The sequence below is a fragment of the Medicago truncatula genome, chromosome 8 (genome assembly GCF_003473485.1).
Source record: "Medicago truncatula cultivar Jemalong A17 chromosome 8, MtrunA17r5.0-ANR, whole genome shotgun sequence".
Taxonomy (NCBI): Eukaryota; Viridiplantae; Streptophyta; class Magnoliopsida; order Fabales; family Fabaceae; genus Medicago; species Medicago truncatula.
Genome location: NC_053049.1, coordinates 18,477,960 through 18,496,094, shown reverse-complemented (window position 1 = coordinate 18,496,094; position 18,135 = coordinate 18,477,960). Strand labels below are relative to the sequence as shown.

The 18,135-nt window shown below is 38.8% G+C and overlaps 2 non-coding genes across 2 annotated transcripts; one reads left to right on the top strand and one right to left on the bottom strand.

Annotated features, from left to right (window-relative positions):
* Positions 1 to 4,650: 4,650 nt before the first annotated feature.
* Positions 4,651 to 4,757, top strand: LOC120577774 (small nucleolar RNA R71). Its single transcript, XR_005643756.1, has one exon. It is a non-coding gene; the product is annotated as a small nucleolar RNA R71 (small nucleolar RNA).
* Positions 4,758 to 17,769: 13,012 nt separating this feature from the next.
* Positions 17,770 to 17,876, bottom strand: LOC120577773 (small nucleolar RNA R71). Its single transcript, XR_005643755.1, has one exon. It is a non-coding gene; the product is annotated as a small nucleolar RNA R71 (small nucleolar RNA).
* Positions 17,877 to 18,135: the final 259 nt, after the last annotated feature.

Below are 18,135 nucleotides of genomic sequence, written 5' to 3'. Positions count from 1 at the left end.
CTCCTCAAGGGCTTAAATCCCAAAATGTACACTAATCATAAACTCAAGTATTTCTTGAAATCTTTATTCTACCCAACAATCAAGTTTCAAGTGAGTGTGTGTGTGAAGTCCAACCCTTTTCTTGCTCCTGTATAAGATAGGTATAATGAGGAAACATGGTCTAATCCTAGCACTAAACTAACCAAGAAAAATTCCTTCTACAATTCATATAAGAGAGATGGGAGTTTTTGAGAATCTTTGTTCTTTTTCCATATGCACATTTTAAGTTCTTTATTTAAGGAACAACATTTTCACGTAGGAGGTCGGAGGGCCTACCCCCTTCCCCAATCTAGATTCAATGGTATTCCTTAAAACATCGTCTTCACGTAGGAAGTCGGAGGGCCTATCTCCTTCCCCAATCTAGTTTCAACAATGCTTTTTAAAGTTTTTCTCAAGATAACAATCACCTTCACGTAGGAAGTCGGAGGGCCTACCTCCTTCCCCAATCTAGATTCAGTGATGAGATCTTGGAATTATTTGGCTTTTTGGCTTTTTATGATCTCCCTTATACTCACTTATACTACTGGCGCTTTGAGAATTTTTAAAGGTTAATGCACCACTAAGATTAGAACGCGTTTCCTTAAAATACCTATTCATACATTTACTCAAGGGAAGCAACTTTGTGTTTTTCTCATTGGAGAATTTTATTCACTTTAAAACAAGATGTGGTTATATCAAGAAGACTTAAAACACAAGAGTTTACTTTTATGTACAAGAATCAACAAAATAAGAGGAGACAATGAAAAATTTTGTGTCATGATGTTTTCAATAAAAATTAGCTACTTAACTATGCCTTTTACCATAAAACAGAACAAAAGAATAAAGTTCAAGGGAGTTTGGAAACACTACGACTTCTGACACTTTATTAGGCTCCCCCCACACTTAGGAGAAGCATTGTCCTCAATGATTCAAGAGAAAAGAGAAATAAAAGAGAAGTAGAGGTAGAAGAAGAAGAAGCAGAAGAAGAAGGAGAAGGATAAGAAGGGAAGAGTGGAAGAGGAAAGCTCACATTTTTATCATTGAGGTCCATATGGAGGACCTTGGAGGTAAAAGTGGTGCATCATGTTCCGAAGCGTTTGGTTATTTTCTTCGGATATGCGGTTGCCCCTTTGGACATCCTGTCTTATGCTCATGAGTTCAACACCTTGCCTTTGTTGCTCGGTGCTTATTCTTTTGACCTCGGTAGTCATCCATGCCCATCTTGCATCTTCATTTGTTACACCTTCATTAGGGTCATGGTGTTCCTCATCATGGTGCAGTTGAGCACCTTCCTCTTCTTGATGCAAGTGTGCATCCTCTGGTTCTTCATTATGCTGTTCTATGTGCACCTGCGGGTCATCATCAACATACAACAAATTTGCTTCCACCTCGGTGTTAGTTCGAGATGGGTTAGGCAATAAAATCAAGATGGGCACATTGAGTTGGAGTGTATAGACAAAGGGGACTCGAGTTTTGATGAAATTCATAGAGATGAGAGTTTCTATGTTTAGTCTATTGTTACCCTCGATCTTGTTTATCCCTAGGTCTTCACTCACACCGAATCGCCCAACTATGTATGTTATGATACCACCAACTACTATTTCTCCCCTACTATCGGACCTATTTCCTATAAGGGAAAGGTAGTCAAGCAAGTAAAAACAAGTGTTAATGGGTTGGTTGTGCAGCATAGCCCAAAGCATGAAGAGTTCATCATTCCTAGTGTTCCCTAGTTCTTTCCGTCCCCTAATGGTGCAAGCCATAACCCTTTGAAGGTACCTAAGTACGGGGTTGTGAATGTTGCTAGCTTTGTTGGCACGTGTGTTAAATTGGTCAAGACTGGTGATTTGCTCCCAAAAGGCGGCGGGTTGATAGTCAACCGGTTTTAAATTCTGATCCCAAGAGTCATGGATGAACCCCGCATTTGCGAAGCCCATCTCATCACAGAAGTGCTGAAGAGACATCTCGTAATCAATATTCAAAAGTCGGAATGAAACTCTATGGTTAGGGTTATCAAAGTTCAACCTATCTTTCGTAAAAACAATAGAACTTAAAAATTCATAGGTGAAATTTTCATACCCTCGCATAGGTCTCAACATATCAACCCATCCTAGCCTTTCTAGCAATTTTAACACATTATCTTTAATACCTAGCTTATTCATGTCATGGTTATCGGGGTACCTGCAAGGTTGTAGAGGTTTAGAGATTAGAAGTTTGTACCTATCCCTTTGCTTGTTGTCCCGGAAGATGATGCCATGATTTTTGGCTTGTGCTTTCTTCTTTGGGGGAGGTCCTCCGGATGAGCTTGCAACTTCCTTTCCACTTCTCTTTGAAGTCATTGCCTTGACCTTGCCTTTGGTGTGGTGGTTTGGGTAAGGGTTGTTTTGGTGGAAAAAGGTTGGATTAGTGTTGTGGTGAAGGTTTAAGTGAGTTTTGGGGGTTGGGTTATGAGATTGGTGAAGAATTTTAGGTTTTTGGGTTAGGTTTAGGAGGGTTACGAATTTGGGGATGTTGTTTGAATGGATGAATTTGGTTTTGGAATGGTGTTTGTGATTGATTGGGTGGAGAAAATTTGTGAATGGGTGTGATTTGGGGGATATATGGAAGCTTTGAAATTCTATGGTTATGGAGGTTTTGGAGAGAAGTTGAAATGGAGAGAGAGTTTGTGGTGGAGAATGAGGGAAGAAGAAGATGAAAAGGTGGGTTTATCCTTACCTGTAGTCGGGCACGGCCGTGCCAACCTTAGCACGGGCCGTGCCAACATTCTGGACTTTTGGGTGGTTTTGGATAGGCGTGGTCTTGCACGGCCGTGCCAGTGTGAGCACGGGCCGTGCCAAGGTTCTGGACATTGGCCTCAAATTTTTTTTCTCGTTTTGCTTGAATCACCGTCGGACAATTACCTACAAAATAACTTAAAAACAAAAACAAAAACAAAAGCAGTTAAATACGTGGGTTGCCTCCCACGAAGCGCTTCTTTATAGTCATTAGCTTGACGTTATAAGAAAGTGTCCTTAGAAAGGATCAAAGAGGTCATGTTGTGTAGATGGCACTAATAAGCGTTCCTTCACATTATGACCTTTAATCATATTACAAGAATAAAGGGTGGGACCTTTCATATAATTCTCCAACTCAAATCCTATCAACTCATTACTCACTTGGAAAACAATCCTACCGTTTTGAACATCTACTATAGCACCCGCAGTGGCGAGAAAGGGTCGTCCTAAGATTATAGGGCACGCATTGTCCTCATCTATGTCAAGCACCATGAAATCAGTTGGGATGTCTATCCCTTCTATCTTAACGGGGATGTCCTCGACATATCCGACAGGTTGGATATCAGAACGATCGGCTAACTTCAATGTTGTTTCGGTAGGCTTTAGCTTGCCCAACCTCAGCCTTGTAAAGAGGGGTAAGGGCAACAGACTAACACTAGCTCCTAAGTCACACAAGGCTCGGTTGAAGGTTTCATTCCCTATCATACAAGGGATGGCAAAACTTCCTGGATCTCTAAGCTTTGTAGGTGGCTTCTTGATGATTGCACTATTGTCCTTTGTCAAAGCTATTGTTTCATTATGATCTATAGCCTTTTTCTTTGAAAAAATTTCTTTTAAAAACTTGGCGTATAGAGGCATACGAGACAAAGCTTCAGCATAGGGGATTTTAACGCAAATCTTTCGAATTAAGTTAAAGAGTTTAGTGAATTGAGCCTCCAAGTTGAGCTTAGTAAGCCTTAAAGGTGTTAGGGCTTTGTTTTTATCAAGCGGTTTCTCCCTTTCTATCACACCATTCTTACCTAGACACCTGACACTCTCCTTCTTAACACTTTTGGCCTTAGTAACAGTCTCTTCTATCTTACTACCCCCTAGAAAAATAGCGTTGACATGGGCTTTGGGGTTTGTTTCAGGCTGACCAGGAAAGACTCCTGGTGTTTGAGAAGAGGTGGCCACTTGTTGGGCCACTTGGGAGATTTGGGTCTCAAGCATTTTCGTGTGCGTGGCGATGGAATCAACTTTGGTATTGAGTTTGGAGAGAGAGTCGTTCAGAAATCCTGTTTGGTTTTTCGATTCTTGAAGATTTTTATTTTGATTTGCAATGCAATTTTCCAGTAAAATCTCCAAACTTGATTTCTGAGCCACTCTCTGGTTGTTTGTATAGCCAGGTGGTGCTGCTTGTCCATAGGAACCTTGAGGATTTTTGTAAAAATTTTGATTTGGCCTCATTCCTTGGTTGTATTGAGCGTAATTCAGTTGCTCAATGTTGGCAGCACTACCTAACTGACAATCAACACCTATATGACCAGTTATACCACAGATTTCACAAGGAGGGGATGCGGAAGAAGGTGGGACAGCATTAACATTAAGTTTTTCAATTTTTTGTGTTAATGCCTCAACCTTAGCAGCAAGGTGGTTATATTCAGAGACTTCGTGTATACCTGCCTCTTTCTTAGAGGGAGTAGGAGTGGTGACGGCTCTTTCGTTGGTCCATTGGTAGTGATTCTGAGCCATGTCCTCAATCAAAGCATAAGCCTCCGTGTAGTTTTTGTTCATTAGAGCTCCACCTGCAGCTGCATCAACAGACATCTTAGTGGTATATGACAAGCCATTATAAAACGTGTGGACTATAAGCCACTTCTCTAGGCCATGGTGGGGACAAAGTCTAAGCATTTCCTTGAAACGCTCCCACGCCTCATAGAGAGACTCCCCATCTTTTTGATTGAAACGCGTAATTTGGTCTCGAAGCTTAGCTGTTTTGGATGGGGGGAAAAATCGGGCGAGGAATGCTCGCCTCATATCGTCCCATGAAGTAATGGAACCGACTTCTAGGGAATGGAACCAAGCGCTAGCTCTATCCCTTAAGGAAAAGGGAAAGAGATGAAGTCTTACGGCTTCTTGGTTCTCTTTTATGGTGCCATTGAGTCTGAGGAAGGAAGAAATATGGAGATTTGGATCCTCAGTGGGTGATCCAGAAAACTGGTTTTGCTGCACTAAATTGAGTAGTGCAGGCTTGATTTCGAAGTTATTACCCGCAACCGTTGGGTACACGATAATAGCTTGTGGCTCTTCCGTTGAAGGAGTAGCATACTCTTTGAGAGTACGTTCAGCCATAGCGGTATTATTTTGTGCCTCTCTCTTTTTCTAATGCAAAAATCTTTCGATCTCAGGAATAAATTCTCCGAGACTTTTACTTCTTCGCATAAGAAACCGAGAACCCAAGAAGTTAATGGTAAAAACAAAAAGAAAGAAAAGTAGAAGAGAAGAGGAAGAGAAAAGAGAAGAGAGTTCTAATCACAAAGAAAGAATTAATTAAATTAGTTTACTCCCCGGCAGCGGCGCCAAAAACTTGATGAGATAAAACCGCAAGTGCACGGTCTTACCGAAGTAGTATAGAAGAGTATCGTTTCGACAGGGAGTAGTTCAACTTAATTAACCTTTAGAGGTGATTAGAAGAGAGAAGAGAATGGTAAGTTGGGGGTTTTTAAACGGTTAAAAAGCAATATAATAAAAGAGCCTTGGGATCGTTGGTTTCATCTAAATAACAAGTCCTTCTCAAACCAAAACCATAAGCTTATAATGTTATGTTAGACCTAATTTCTCAAGACAGTTTCTCTTAAGTTCCTCTAGCAACCAAGCCTATTTCGCTGACTTGATTACTATTGGATTTTGGTTCCTCTAACAACCAAGCCTATTTCGCTGACTTGATTGTTATTAGTTCCCTTGAAGATCGAAACTATATGTCTCAAAGATTGCAAAGCCTATTTCGCTGACTTTGCAATCCTTGTCTGAATTCACTTGTTCGAATATCAAAGCTCCACTTTCGTTTTATGAATTGATATTTGGAATAATGGACGAACAATTATCAAACCCTCCACTTTCGTTTCCACAGTTTGATAATGGTTAATCCATGTTAAAACGGTGAATTCAGATAAGAAACTAGGGTTACATAAGATTAAGGCTTAGGGCTTGGTTTGATTAGGATTATGTCATTTAGACTTATCCAACAATCCCAAGACAAGAAGAAGTCTACTCACTCATGTTCATCGTAGACATGGGGGAGAAGAGAGAAAGCATGAAAGTAAAAGACAAGAAAATAAAGGAAAGGAAAAGAACTTTATTTAGAAAAGCAATTGTCACTTATTGTATTCCCAGTAGAGATGAATATTTGTGATGACTAGCTACTCTATTTATTGTACACAATTGACTTAAAATCTAAGCAAGTATATTCCAAGAATATTCCTCAGTAGATTGTGCGCCAAAATAGAATAGCTTGGAGTCCAAGCAAAAGCAGCAAAAGGTCTCTGGAGGGTGGCACGGCCGTGCCAAGGCTAGCACGGGCCGTGCCAGGCTTCTGACTTGTGGGAGATATATTTTGTTTCCCAATCTTCGTATTTTCGTGTCCAATTTGCTCCAAATCTCTTTCTTTTGCTCCAAGACTCAATCCATCCAATATTCTTCCCTGAAATATAATAAATTGCAATTTAAAGTAAACTATCCTAAAAAGGAAATAATACTAATATAAAATAATATAAAATCTAAATAAAACTAAACTAAATAGCATATAAAAATAGCATATAAATGACTCATCACGAACCGAGGTTGAAAGGATAAGCACCGAGCAACTAAGGCGAGGTGTTGAATTATCGGGACTAAGGAATGATGTCCTAAGGGGCAACCGCATATCCGAAGAAAATAACCAAATGCTTCGGAACATGATGCACCATTTTCACCTCCAAGGTCCTCCCTATAAGAACTCAATGAAAAATGTGAGCTTTCCACTTCCTCTCTTCTCTTACTCCTCCTCCTCCTGCTTCTTCTTCTTCTTCTTTATTTCTCTTATTTTGAATCATTGAGGACAATGCTTCTCCTAAGTGTGGGGGGAGCCTAATAAAGTGTCTTTAGTCGTAGTGTTTCCAAACTCCCTTGAACTTTATTCTTTTGTTTTGTTTTATTGTAAAAGGCATGAATAAGCAGCTAGTTCTTAACGTTTTATTATGACATAAATTTTTTGTTGTCTCTTCAATGGTCGTTTCTTGTGCATGAAAGTGATTTCTTGTGTTGTAAGTGTTCTTGCTATACCCACATCAAGTTTTCTTGTGAAAAATCTCCAATGAGAAAAGCACCTAGTTGCAATCCTTGAGTAAGTGTATGAATAGGTATTTTAAGGAACACGTTCTAGCTTTAATGGTAACCTGGACCCTTAAAAATCTTCAGAGTAAAAGTAGTATAAGTTTGTGTGGGAATAATTCTAATGTGATGAAATGTGTAAACCGAAATGGGACAGAAGGATATCACCAGCACGTGGAGGAAAGGATACCCTCTCACTGACTTCCTAAATGTGGTGATGACTTCTCAAACAAATTGTGCTTAAATTAAACCCTCTAAAAAGAGGAACTTCCTAAGTGAAGTAAACAAGTTGTAGCACTACTTAGGGTGATCGTAGAAACTTGGAGGAAAGGATACCCCCTCACGGACTTCCAGGGTGAAATGATAGCCCCTAGGCATCTACAAGCCCCCAAATGTATAAATTCATCAAATCTATCTTAACTCTCCCACCTCTCTTATATGAAATGAAGAACCTGTTCAGGTTAGAACCTGTTCCTCATAATATCTATCTTATACAGGAGCAAGAAAAGGGTTGGACTACACACACACACTCACTTGAGATTTGTTGTTGGGTTGAATAAGTTTACAAGGAATACTTGAAGTTGTGATTAGTGTACATTGAAATGAGACCTCGAGGGAGACATAAGCTTTTATTTAAATTGTCATATATTAATCCTTTTGTTGCTGCCATGTCTATTCCTTTTGCTTGAGGACAAGCAAAGATTCAAGTGTGGGGGAGTTTGATGAGTCATTTATTACCTATTTCTAGATATTATTTAGTTTAGTTTATTTAGATTTTAGTTTATTTTATATTAATATTTTAGTTTTTATACTACAAATTGCATTTTATTATATTTCAGGAATGAATATTGGATGGATTGAGTCTTGGAGCAAAAGAAAGGGACTTGGAGCTGATTCGGTACGAAAATACAAAGATTGGAAGACAAAATATGTCTCCCCTAAAGTCAGAAGCTTGGCACGGCCCGTACTAGCATTGGCACGGCCGTGCCACCCTCTAGAGTGTCTTTTGCTGCTTTTGCTTAGATTTTAAGCTACTCTATTTTTAGCCGGAATGTAATTGCTTAGATTTTAAGTCAAATGTATGCTATAAATAGAGTAGGCATCCATCACAAATACTCATCTTTTCTTGGAAGGCAATATGTGACAATTGTCTTTCTAATAAAAGTTCATTTACTTTCTTGTTATTTATTTTTATGCTTTCTCTCTTCTTCTTCTTGTCTACAATGAACGTAAGTGAGTAGACTTCTCTTGTCTTGGGATTGTTGGATAAGTCTAATGACATAATCCTAATCAAAGCAAGCTTTAAACCTTAATCTTATGTAACCCTAATTCCTTATCTAAATTCACCGCTTTAACATGGATCAACCATTATCAAACTGTGGAAAAGAAAGTGGAGGGTTTGATAATTGTTTATCCATCAACTCAAATATCAATTCATAAAACGAAAGTGGAGCTTTGATATTCGAACAAGTGAATTTAGACAAAGATTGTAAAGGCAGCGAAATAGTCTTTACAATCTTTGAGACATATAGTTTCGATCATCAAGGGAACTAATAATGATCAAGTCAGCGAAATAAGCTTGGTTGTTAGAGGAACCAAAATCTAATAGTAATCAAGTCAGTGAAATAGGCTTGGTTGCTAGAGGAACAAAAGAGAAATTGTCTTGAGAAATTCGGTCTAACATAAGGTTATAAGTTTAATAGTTTGGTTTGTGAAGGACTTGTCATTAGGATGAACCAATAATTCCAAGGCTTTTATCTTATTTATTTTCCTGTAATTCAAATCCCAAACCTTTTTACCCTCTAAATCTTTAGTTTAATCATTATCTAAAGTTAATTGAATTCATAACTCCCTGACGGAACGATACTCTATTTTACTACTTCGATAGGACCGTGCACTTGCGGCAAGTGCACGGTCTTACCGAAGTAGTATTAAAAGAGTATCGTTCCGACAGGGAGTAGTTCCGACAGGGAGTATTAAAAGAGTATCGTTCCGACAGGGAGTAGTTCAATTTTCAAACGGTTGAAAATTAATATAATAAAAGGAGCCTTGGGATCGTTGGTTTCATCTAAATAACAAGTCCCTCTCAAACCAAAACCATAAGCTTATAATGTTATGTTAGACCTAATTTCTCAAGACAGTTTCTCTTATGTTCCTCTAGCAACCAAGCCTATTTCGCTGACTTGATTACTATTAGATTTTGGTTCCTCTACCAACCAAGCCTATTTCGCTGACTTGATTGTTATTAGTTCCCTTGAAGATCGAAACTATATGTCTCAAAGATTGCAAAGCCTATTTCGCTGACTTTGCAATCCTTGTCTAAATTCACTTGTTCGAATATCAAAGCTCCACTTTTGTTTTATGAATTGATATTTGGAATGATGGATAAACAATTATCAAACCCTCCACTTTCGTTTCCACAGTTTGATAATGGTTGATCCATGTTAAAACGGTGAATTTTGATAAGAAATTAGGGTTATATAAGATTAAGGCTTAGAGCTTGGTTTGATTAGGATTATGTCATTTAGACTTATCAAACAATCCCAAGACAAGAAGAAGTCTACTCACTCATGTTCATCGTAGACATGGGGGAGAAGAGAGAAGGCATAAAAGTAAATGACAAGAAAATAAAGGAAAAGAAAAGAACTTTAATTAGAAAAGCAATTGTCACTTATTGTATTCCAAGTAAAGATGAATATTTGTGATGGACGGCTACTCTATTTATAGCATTCACTCGACTTAAAATCTAAGCTATTACATTCGGGCTGAAAATAGAGTAGCTTAAAATCTAAGCAAAAGCAGCAAAACGCACTCTGGATGATGGCACGGCCGTGCCAAGGCTAGCACGGGCCGTGCCAAGCTTCTGACTGTGGGAAGACATATTTTTGTCTCTCAATCTTCATATTTTTGCATCCAATCGGCTCCAAGTCCCTTTCTTTTGCTCCAAGACTCAATCCATCCAATATTCATTCCTGAAATAAAATAAAATGCAATTTAAAGTAAACTATCCTAAAAAGGAAATAATGCTAATATAAAATAAAATAAAATCTAATTAAAACTAAACTAAAAAAGCATATAAAAGTAAGCAATAAATGACTCATCAAACTCCCCCACACTTGAATCTTTGCTTGTCCTCAAGCAAAAGGCATAGACATGGCAGCAACAGAAGGATTAATATATGACACTTTAAATAAAAGCTTATGTCTCCCTCGAGGTTTCATTTCAATGTACACTAATCACAACTTCCAGCATTCCTTGTAAACTTATTCAACCCGACAACAAATCTCAAGTGAGTGTGTGTGTGTGTGTGTAGTTCAACCCTTTTCTTGCTCCTGTATAAGATAGATATTATGAGGAACAGGTTCTAACCTTAACACTAAAATGACCGAGAAAAATCTTTTCTTCATTTCATATAAGGGAAGTGGGAGAGTTAAGATAGACTTGATAAATTTATACATTTGGGGGCTTGTAGATGCCTAGGGGCTATCATTTCACATTGGAAGTCCGTGAGAGGGTATCCTTTCCTCCAAGTTTCTATGATCACCCTAAGTAGTGCTACAACTTGTTTACTTCACTTAGGAAGTTCCTCTTTTTAGAGGGTTTAATTCAAGCACAATTTGTTTGAGAAGTCATCACCACATTTAGGAAGTCAGTGAGAGGGTATCCTTTCCTCCACGTGTGGTGATATCCTTCCGCCCCATTTCGGTTTACACATTTCATCACATTAGAATTATTCCCACATAAACTTATACTACTTTTACTCTGAAGATTTTTAAGGGTCCAGGTTACCATTAAAGCTAGAACGTGTTCCTTAAAATACCTACTCATACACTTACTCAAGGATTGCAAATAGGTGCTTTTCTCATTGGAGAATTTATTTCACAATAAAACTTGATGTGGGTATAGTAAGAATACTTATAACACAAGAAATCACTTTCATGTACAAGAAACGACCATTGAAGAGACCACAAAAAAATTATGTCATAATAAAACAATAAAAACAAGCTGCTTATTCATGCCTTTTACAATAAAACACAACAAAAGAATAAAGTTCAAGGGAGTTTGGAAACACTACGACTAAAGACACTTTATTAGGCTCCCCCCACACTTAGGAGAAGCATTGTCCTCAATGATTCAAGATAGAAAAATAAAAGAGAAGGGGAGGAAGAAGAAGAAGAAGAAGGAGGAGGAAGAGGAGGAGAAAAAAGGGAAGAGAGGAAGAGGAAAGCTCACATTTTTATCATTGAGGTCCATATGGAGGACCTTGGAGGTGAAAGTGGTGCATCATGTTCCGAAGCATTTGGTTGTTTTCTTCGGATATGCGGTTGCCCCGTTGGACATCATTCCTTATTCCCATTAATTCAACACATTGCATTTGTTGCTCGGTGCTTATCCTCTCGACCTCGGTATGCATCCATGCCCATCTGGCATTTTCATTTGTTTCACCTTCATTATGATCATGGTGTTCCTCATCATGGTGCATTTGTGCACCTTCCTCTTCTTGGTGCGGGTGTGCACCTTCCACGTCTTCATTGGGCTGTTCTATATGCACCTGTGGGTCATCATCCACATACAGCAAATTTTCTTCCACCTCGGTGTTAGTCCGAGATGGGTTAGGCAATAATATCAAAGTGGGCACATTAAGCTTAAGCGTATAAACCAAGGGGATTCGAGGTTTTATGAAATTCATAGAGATAAGGGTGTCTATGTTTAGCCTATTGTTTCCCTCAATCTTGTTTATCCCTTGGTCTTCACTCACGCCTAGTTGCCTAGCTATGTATGTTATGATACCACCAACTACTATTTCTCCCCTACTATCAGACCTATTTCCTATATGGGAAAGGTAGTCAAGCAAGTAAAAACAAGTGTTAACGGGGTGGTTGTGCAGCATAGCCCAAAGCATGAATAGTTCATCGCTCCTAGTGTTCCCTAATTCACTCCTTCCCCAAATAGTACAAGCCATAACCCTTTGAAGGTACCTAAGTACGGGGTTGTGAATGTTGCTTGCTTTGTTGGCACGTGTGTTAAACTGGTCAAGACCTGTAATTCGCTCCCAAAAGGCGGCGGGTTGATAGTCAACCGGCTTTAAATTTTGATTCCAAGAGTCGTGGATGAACCCCGCATTTGCGAAGCCCATCTCATCACAGAATTGTTGAAGAGACATCTCATAATCAATATTCATAAGCCGGAAAGAAACTCTATGGTTAGGGTTATCAAAATTCAACCTATCTTTCGTAAAAATTATAGAACTCAAAAACTCGTAGGTGAAATTCTCATACCCTCTCATAGGTTGCAGCATATCAACCCAGCCTAACCTTTCTAGCAGATTGAACACATTGTCTTTAAGTCCTAGCTTTTTCAAGTCATGGTTATCGGGATACCTGCAAGGATGTAAAGGTTTAGAGATTAGAATTTTGTACCTATCTCTTTGCTTGTTGTCCCGGAAGGTGATGCCATGATTCTTGGCTTGTGTTTTCTTCTTTGGAGGAGGTCCCCCTGATGAACTTGCAACTTCTTTTCTACTTCTCTTTGAAGCCATTGCCTTGACCTTGCTTTTGGTGTGGTGGCGGTGATGGTTTGTCTTTGGGTTGTTTTAGTGGAAAAGGTTGGTTTAGTGATGTGGTGAAGGTTTAAGTGAGTTTTAGGGGTTGTGTTATGGAGATTGGGGAAGAATTTTTGGTTTTTGGGTTAGGTTAATGAGGGTTACGAATTTGGGTGATGTTGTTTGGATGGATGAAACTTGTTTTTGAATGGTGGGTTATGATTGGAATGGTGTTTGTGATTGATTGGGTGGAGAAATTTTGGGAATTGGTGAGATTTTGGGGGGGGGGGGGTGTGAATGTTTGAGGTTGTATGGTTATGGAGGTTTTAGAGAGAAGTTTGAAGGTGGAGAGATGTTTGTGGTTGAGAGTGAGGGAAGAAGAAGGCCAAAAGGTATGGCTATACCTACCTGATGATCGGGCACGGCCGTGCCAACCTTGGCACGGGCCGTGCCAACTTTCTGGAACAATGGCTTGTTTTGGTTTGTCAAGGTCTGGCACGGCCGTGTTGGTGTAAGCCCTAGAGGCCAATAGTTTATGTTAAACCTATCTTATGTATCATGACTTTTATTATTGAATAATATATGGCACTCTTTATAATATTTAGATAATGTTAATAAAGTCCTTAGAATAGATAGTTCGTGTAATAATATATTAAGTGTGACTTAATCATGAGATTACATTATCTTATAGAACGCTATTCTTAAATGTATCCGTAGTCAAAGCTTTAATATGAATAAAGGATAATAATAAAGCGTCGAGACTATTATGTATGTAGACTGATGACCGCATCTCATGGGTCATAGATATGAGATATCAAGTCTATACATAGATATAAATATTAGGAGTAATATTTGTATTGGATTGACCCGCCGTGAGAATACTACATAGTAAGTTATGAAATTGTCATAAGATATTCTCACAATGATAATAATGTATATCACTCTTAGACCTGAAACCACTATGATCTCTAGATGTGGACTCAAGTGCTTTGTTGCCATTCTAACGTTGTCTGTAAAAGGATAATCATAACGTTGGTTGATGGGTACTTGATGAATCATGCTAAGGGACATGAGTGTCCTAGATGGGATTTGTCCCTCCTCATAAACAGGAGATATATCTTTAGGCCTCTTGATGAAATATGACTATAAATATGCATGGCCATGCCGAACTAAGTCAATATAAGATATTGGACTTATTCGTTAAATAGTATATTTCGGGATCAAGATAAATAGACATTGATCTATACAAGGGTGACACTATCTATGCCTTGGGATCAATGAAGATATTGAGACAAAGGAGTAATTATACACATATGTATTATCATGAAAGGTTTCGTCAAATCACTTGACATTCTTGTCACTTGGGTAGCAATGATGTGTTGCTAGAAACCGCTCATTGTTTATAGTATTAAATATTAGATTTAATATCATTGCCAACGTGACTAGAAACTAAAGGTTCACACACAAAGAGCAGTCAAAAGAGATATGTATAAGTACGACTTATATAAAGGGTGCGCTTAGTAAATAATGCTAATGATTTAGCAAAATTTGCTAGACTCGTATTGGGCTTAGTGAAGTCAAAAACGAGTTTGACTTGCAAAGCACATAAGGAGTTCTATAAATAGAACCCTAGTGCAATAGTTTGCGGTTACGTTTTCTTTGGAAGAAACCCTAGTTCTCTGACTTCCGTCTTCTTGGCTAGCACCGAGGTTTTGGAGGAGCACTGTTCGTGTGGACTCGATAGAGGCTCTGCTGTTTGCTTGGTTGTGATCGTGATTTCGGTTCGCAGATTCCACCGATCGTTTTCAAACCAATCGTTCTAAGGTAACAATCGAATCACTGGTTCAAGTTTCAATTCGTAATGATCCAAGGAAAGTAAATCGAATTTTATTCCGCTGCTTATTCTGTTAATGTCGATTTACCTTCAGGGCGTGCTAGTGTGAGCACGGGTCGTGCCAAGGTTCTGGAGGACGAGGCTTCAAAATTTTCTGTTTTCTTGAATCCTACTCGGACAATTACCTACAAAATAACTTAAAATAACAAAAACAAAACAAAACAAAAGCGGTTAAATGCGTGGGTTGCCTCCCACAAAGCGCTTCTTTATAGTCATTAGCTTGACGTTAAAGAAAGTGTCCATTAAAAAGGATCAAAGATATTGTATTGTGTAGATGACGCTAAAAAGTGTTCTTTCACAGCATGTTCTTTGACCATATTGCAATAATAAAGCGCGAGACCTTCCATAACATTTTCGAACTCAAATCCTACCATGTCATCACTCACTTGAAAAACTATTCTACCACTCTTAACATCAACTATAGCACCCGCAATGGCGAGGAAGGGTCTTCCTAGGATCAGAGGGCAATGATGGTCTTCCTCGATGTCAACAACCACGAAGTCAGTTGGGATGTATATCCCCTTCTATCTTAACGAGGATGTCTTCAACATATCCAGCTATGGGGATAACAGAACGATCGACTAACTTTAATGTCATCTCGGTAGGTTTTAACTCTCCTATTCCCATCTTTTTAAAGAGGGATAGAGGCAACAAACTAACACTGGCTCCTAAGTCGCACAAGGCTTTGTCAACTGTTTCTTTCCCTATCGCACAAGGGATGGCAAAACTACCTGGATCTCTACGCTTTTGGGGTTGCTTCTTGACGATTGCACTACTTTCCCTAGTTAAAGCTATTGTCTCTTTGTGATCTATAGCCTTTTTCTTTTAAAAAATTTCTTTTAAAAACTTGGCATGTAGAGGCATACGAGACAAAGCTTCAGCAAAGGGAATCTTAATGCAAATCTTTTTAAGTATGTTTAAGAATTTAGCAAATTGAGCCTCTAAGTTGAGCTTAGTAAGCCTTAATGGGTTAAGGGCTTCCTTCTTATCAAGCGGTTTCTCACCTAAAAGCTTAACACTCTCTCCCTTGACACTTTTGGCTTTAGCAATTGTCTCTTCTAACTTACTACCCCCGAAAGAAATAGCATTAACATGAGCTTTGGGGTTTGTTTCAAGTTGACCAGGAAAGATTCCTGGTGTTTGAGAAGAGGCGGCCACTTGTTGGGCCACTTGGGAGATTTAGGTCTCAAGCATTTTGTTGTGTGTGGCGATAGAATCGACCTTGGTATTGAGTTTGGAGAGAGAGTCGTTCAGAAATCCTGTTTGGTTTTTCAAGTCTTGAAGATTTTTATTTTGATTAGCTATGCAATTTTCCAACAAAATCTCCAAACTTGATTTCTGAGCCACTCTCTGGTTGTTTGTATAGCTGATGAGTCATTTATATGCTATTTTAATATGCTTTTTAGTTTAGTTTTATTTAGATTTTATATTATTTTATATTAGTATTATTTCCTTTTTAGCATAGTTTACTTTAAATTGCAATTTATTATATTTCAGGGAAGAATATTGGATGGATTGAGTCTTGGAGCAAAAGAAAGGGATTTAGAGCAAATTGGACACGAAAATACGAAGATTGGGAAACAAAATATATCTCCCACAAGTCAGAAGCCTGGCACGGCCCGTGCTAGCCTTGGCACGGCCGTGCCACCCTCCAGAGACCTTTTGCTGCTTTTGCTTGGACTCCAAGCTATTCTATTTTGGCGCACAATCTACTGAGGAATATTCTTGGAATATACTTGCTTAGATTTTAAGTCAATTGTGTACTATAAATAGAGTAGCTAGCCATCACAAATATTCATCTTTACTTGGAATACAATAAGTGACAATTGCTTTTCTAAATAAAGTTCTTTTCCTTTCCTTTATTTTCCTGTCTTTTACTTTCATGCTTTCTCTCTTCTCCCCCATGTCTACGATGAACATGAGTGAGTAGACTTCTTCTTGTCTTGGGATTGTTGGATAAGTCTAAATGACATAATCCTAATCAAACCAAGCCCTAAGCCTTAATCTTATGTAACCCTAATTTCTTATTTGAATTCACCGTCTTAACATGGATTAACCATTATCAAACTGTGGAAACGAAAGTGGAGGGTTTGATAATTGTTCGTCCATTATTCCAAATATCAATTCATAAAACGAAAGTGGAGCTTTGATATTCGAACAAGTGAATTCAGACAAGGATTGCAAAGTCAGCGAAATAGGCTTTGCAATCTTTGAGACATATAGTTTCGATCTTCAAGGGAACTAATAACAATCAAGTCAGCGAAATAGGCTTGGTTGTTAGAGGAACCAAAATCCAATAGTAATCAAGTCAGCGAAATAGGCTTGGTTGCTAGAGGAACTTAAGAGAAACTGTCTTGAGAAATTAGGTCTAACATAACATTATAAGCTTATGGTTTTGGTTTGAGAAGGACTTGTTATTTAGATGAAACCAACGATCCCAAGGCTCTTTTATTATATCGCTTTTTAACCGTTTAAAAACCCCCAACTTACAATTCTCTTCTCTCTTCTAATCATCTCTAAAGGTTAATTAAATTGAACTACTCCCTGTCGGAACGATACTCTTTTATACTACTTCGGTAAGACCGTGCACTTGCGGTTTTATCTCATCAAGTTTTTGGCGCCGCTGCCGGGGAGTAAACTAATTTGATTAACTCTTTCCTTGTGATTAGAACTCTCTTCTCTTCCTCTTTTCTTCTACTTCTTTCTTTTGTTTTACCACTAACTTCTTGGGTTCTCGGTTTCTTATGCGAAGAAGTAAAAGTCTCGGAGAATTCATTCCTGAGATCGAAAGATTTTTGCATAAGAAAAAGAGAGAGGCACAAAATAATACTGCTATGGCTGAACGCACTCTCAAAGAGTATGCTATTCCTTCAACGGAAGAGCCACAAGCTATTATCGTGTACCCAAAGGTTGCGGGTAATAACTTCGAGATCAAGCCTGCACTACTCAATTTAGTGCAGGAAAACCAGTTTTCTGGATCACCCACTGAGGATCCAAATCTCCATATTTCTTCCTTCCTCAGACTCAGTGGCACCATAAAAGAGAACCAAGAAGCCGTAAGACTTCATCTCTTTCCCTTTTCCTTAAGGGATAGAGCTAGCGCTTGGTTCCATTCCCTAGAAGTCGGTTCCATTACTTCATGGGACGATATGAGGCGAGCATTCCTCGCCCGATTTTTCCCCCCATCCAAAACAGCTAAGCTTCGAGACCAAATTACGCGTTTCAATCAAAAAGATGGGGAGTCTCTCTATGAGGCGTGGGAGCGTTTCAAGGAAATGCTTAGACTTTGTCCCCACCATGGCCTAGAGAAGTGGCTTATAGTCCACACGTCTTATAATGGCTTGTCATATACCACTAAGATGTCTGTTGATGCAGCTGCAGGTGGAGCTCTAATGAACAAAAACTACACGGAGGCTTATGCTTTGATTGAGGACATGGCTCAAAATCACTATCAATGGACCAACGAAAGAGCCGTCACCACTCCTACTCCCTCTAAGAAAACCTTGCTGCTAAGGTTGAGGCATTAACACAAAAAATTGAAAAACTTAATGTTAATGCTGCCC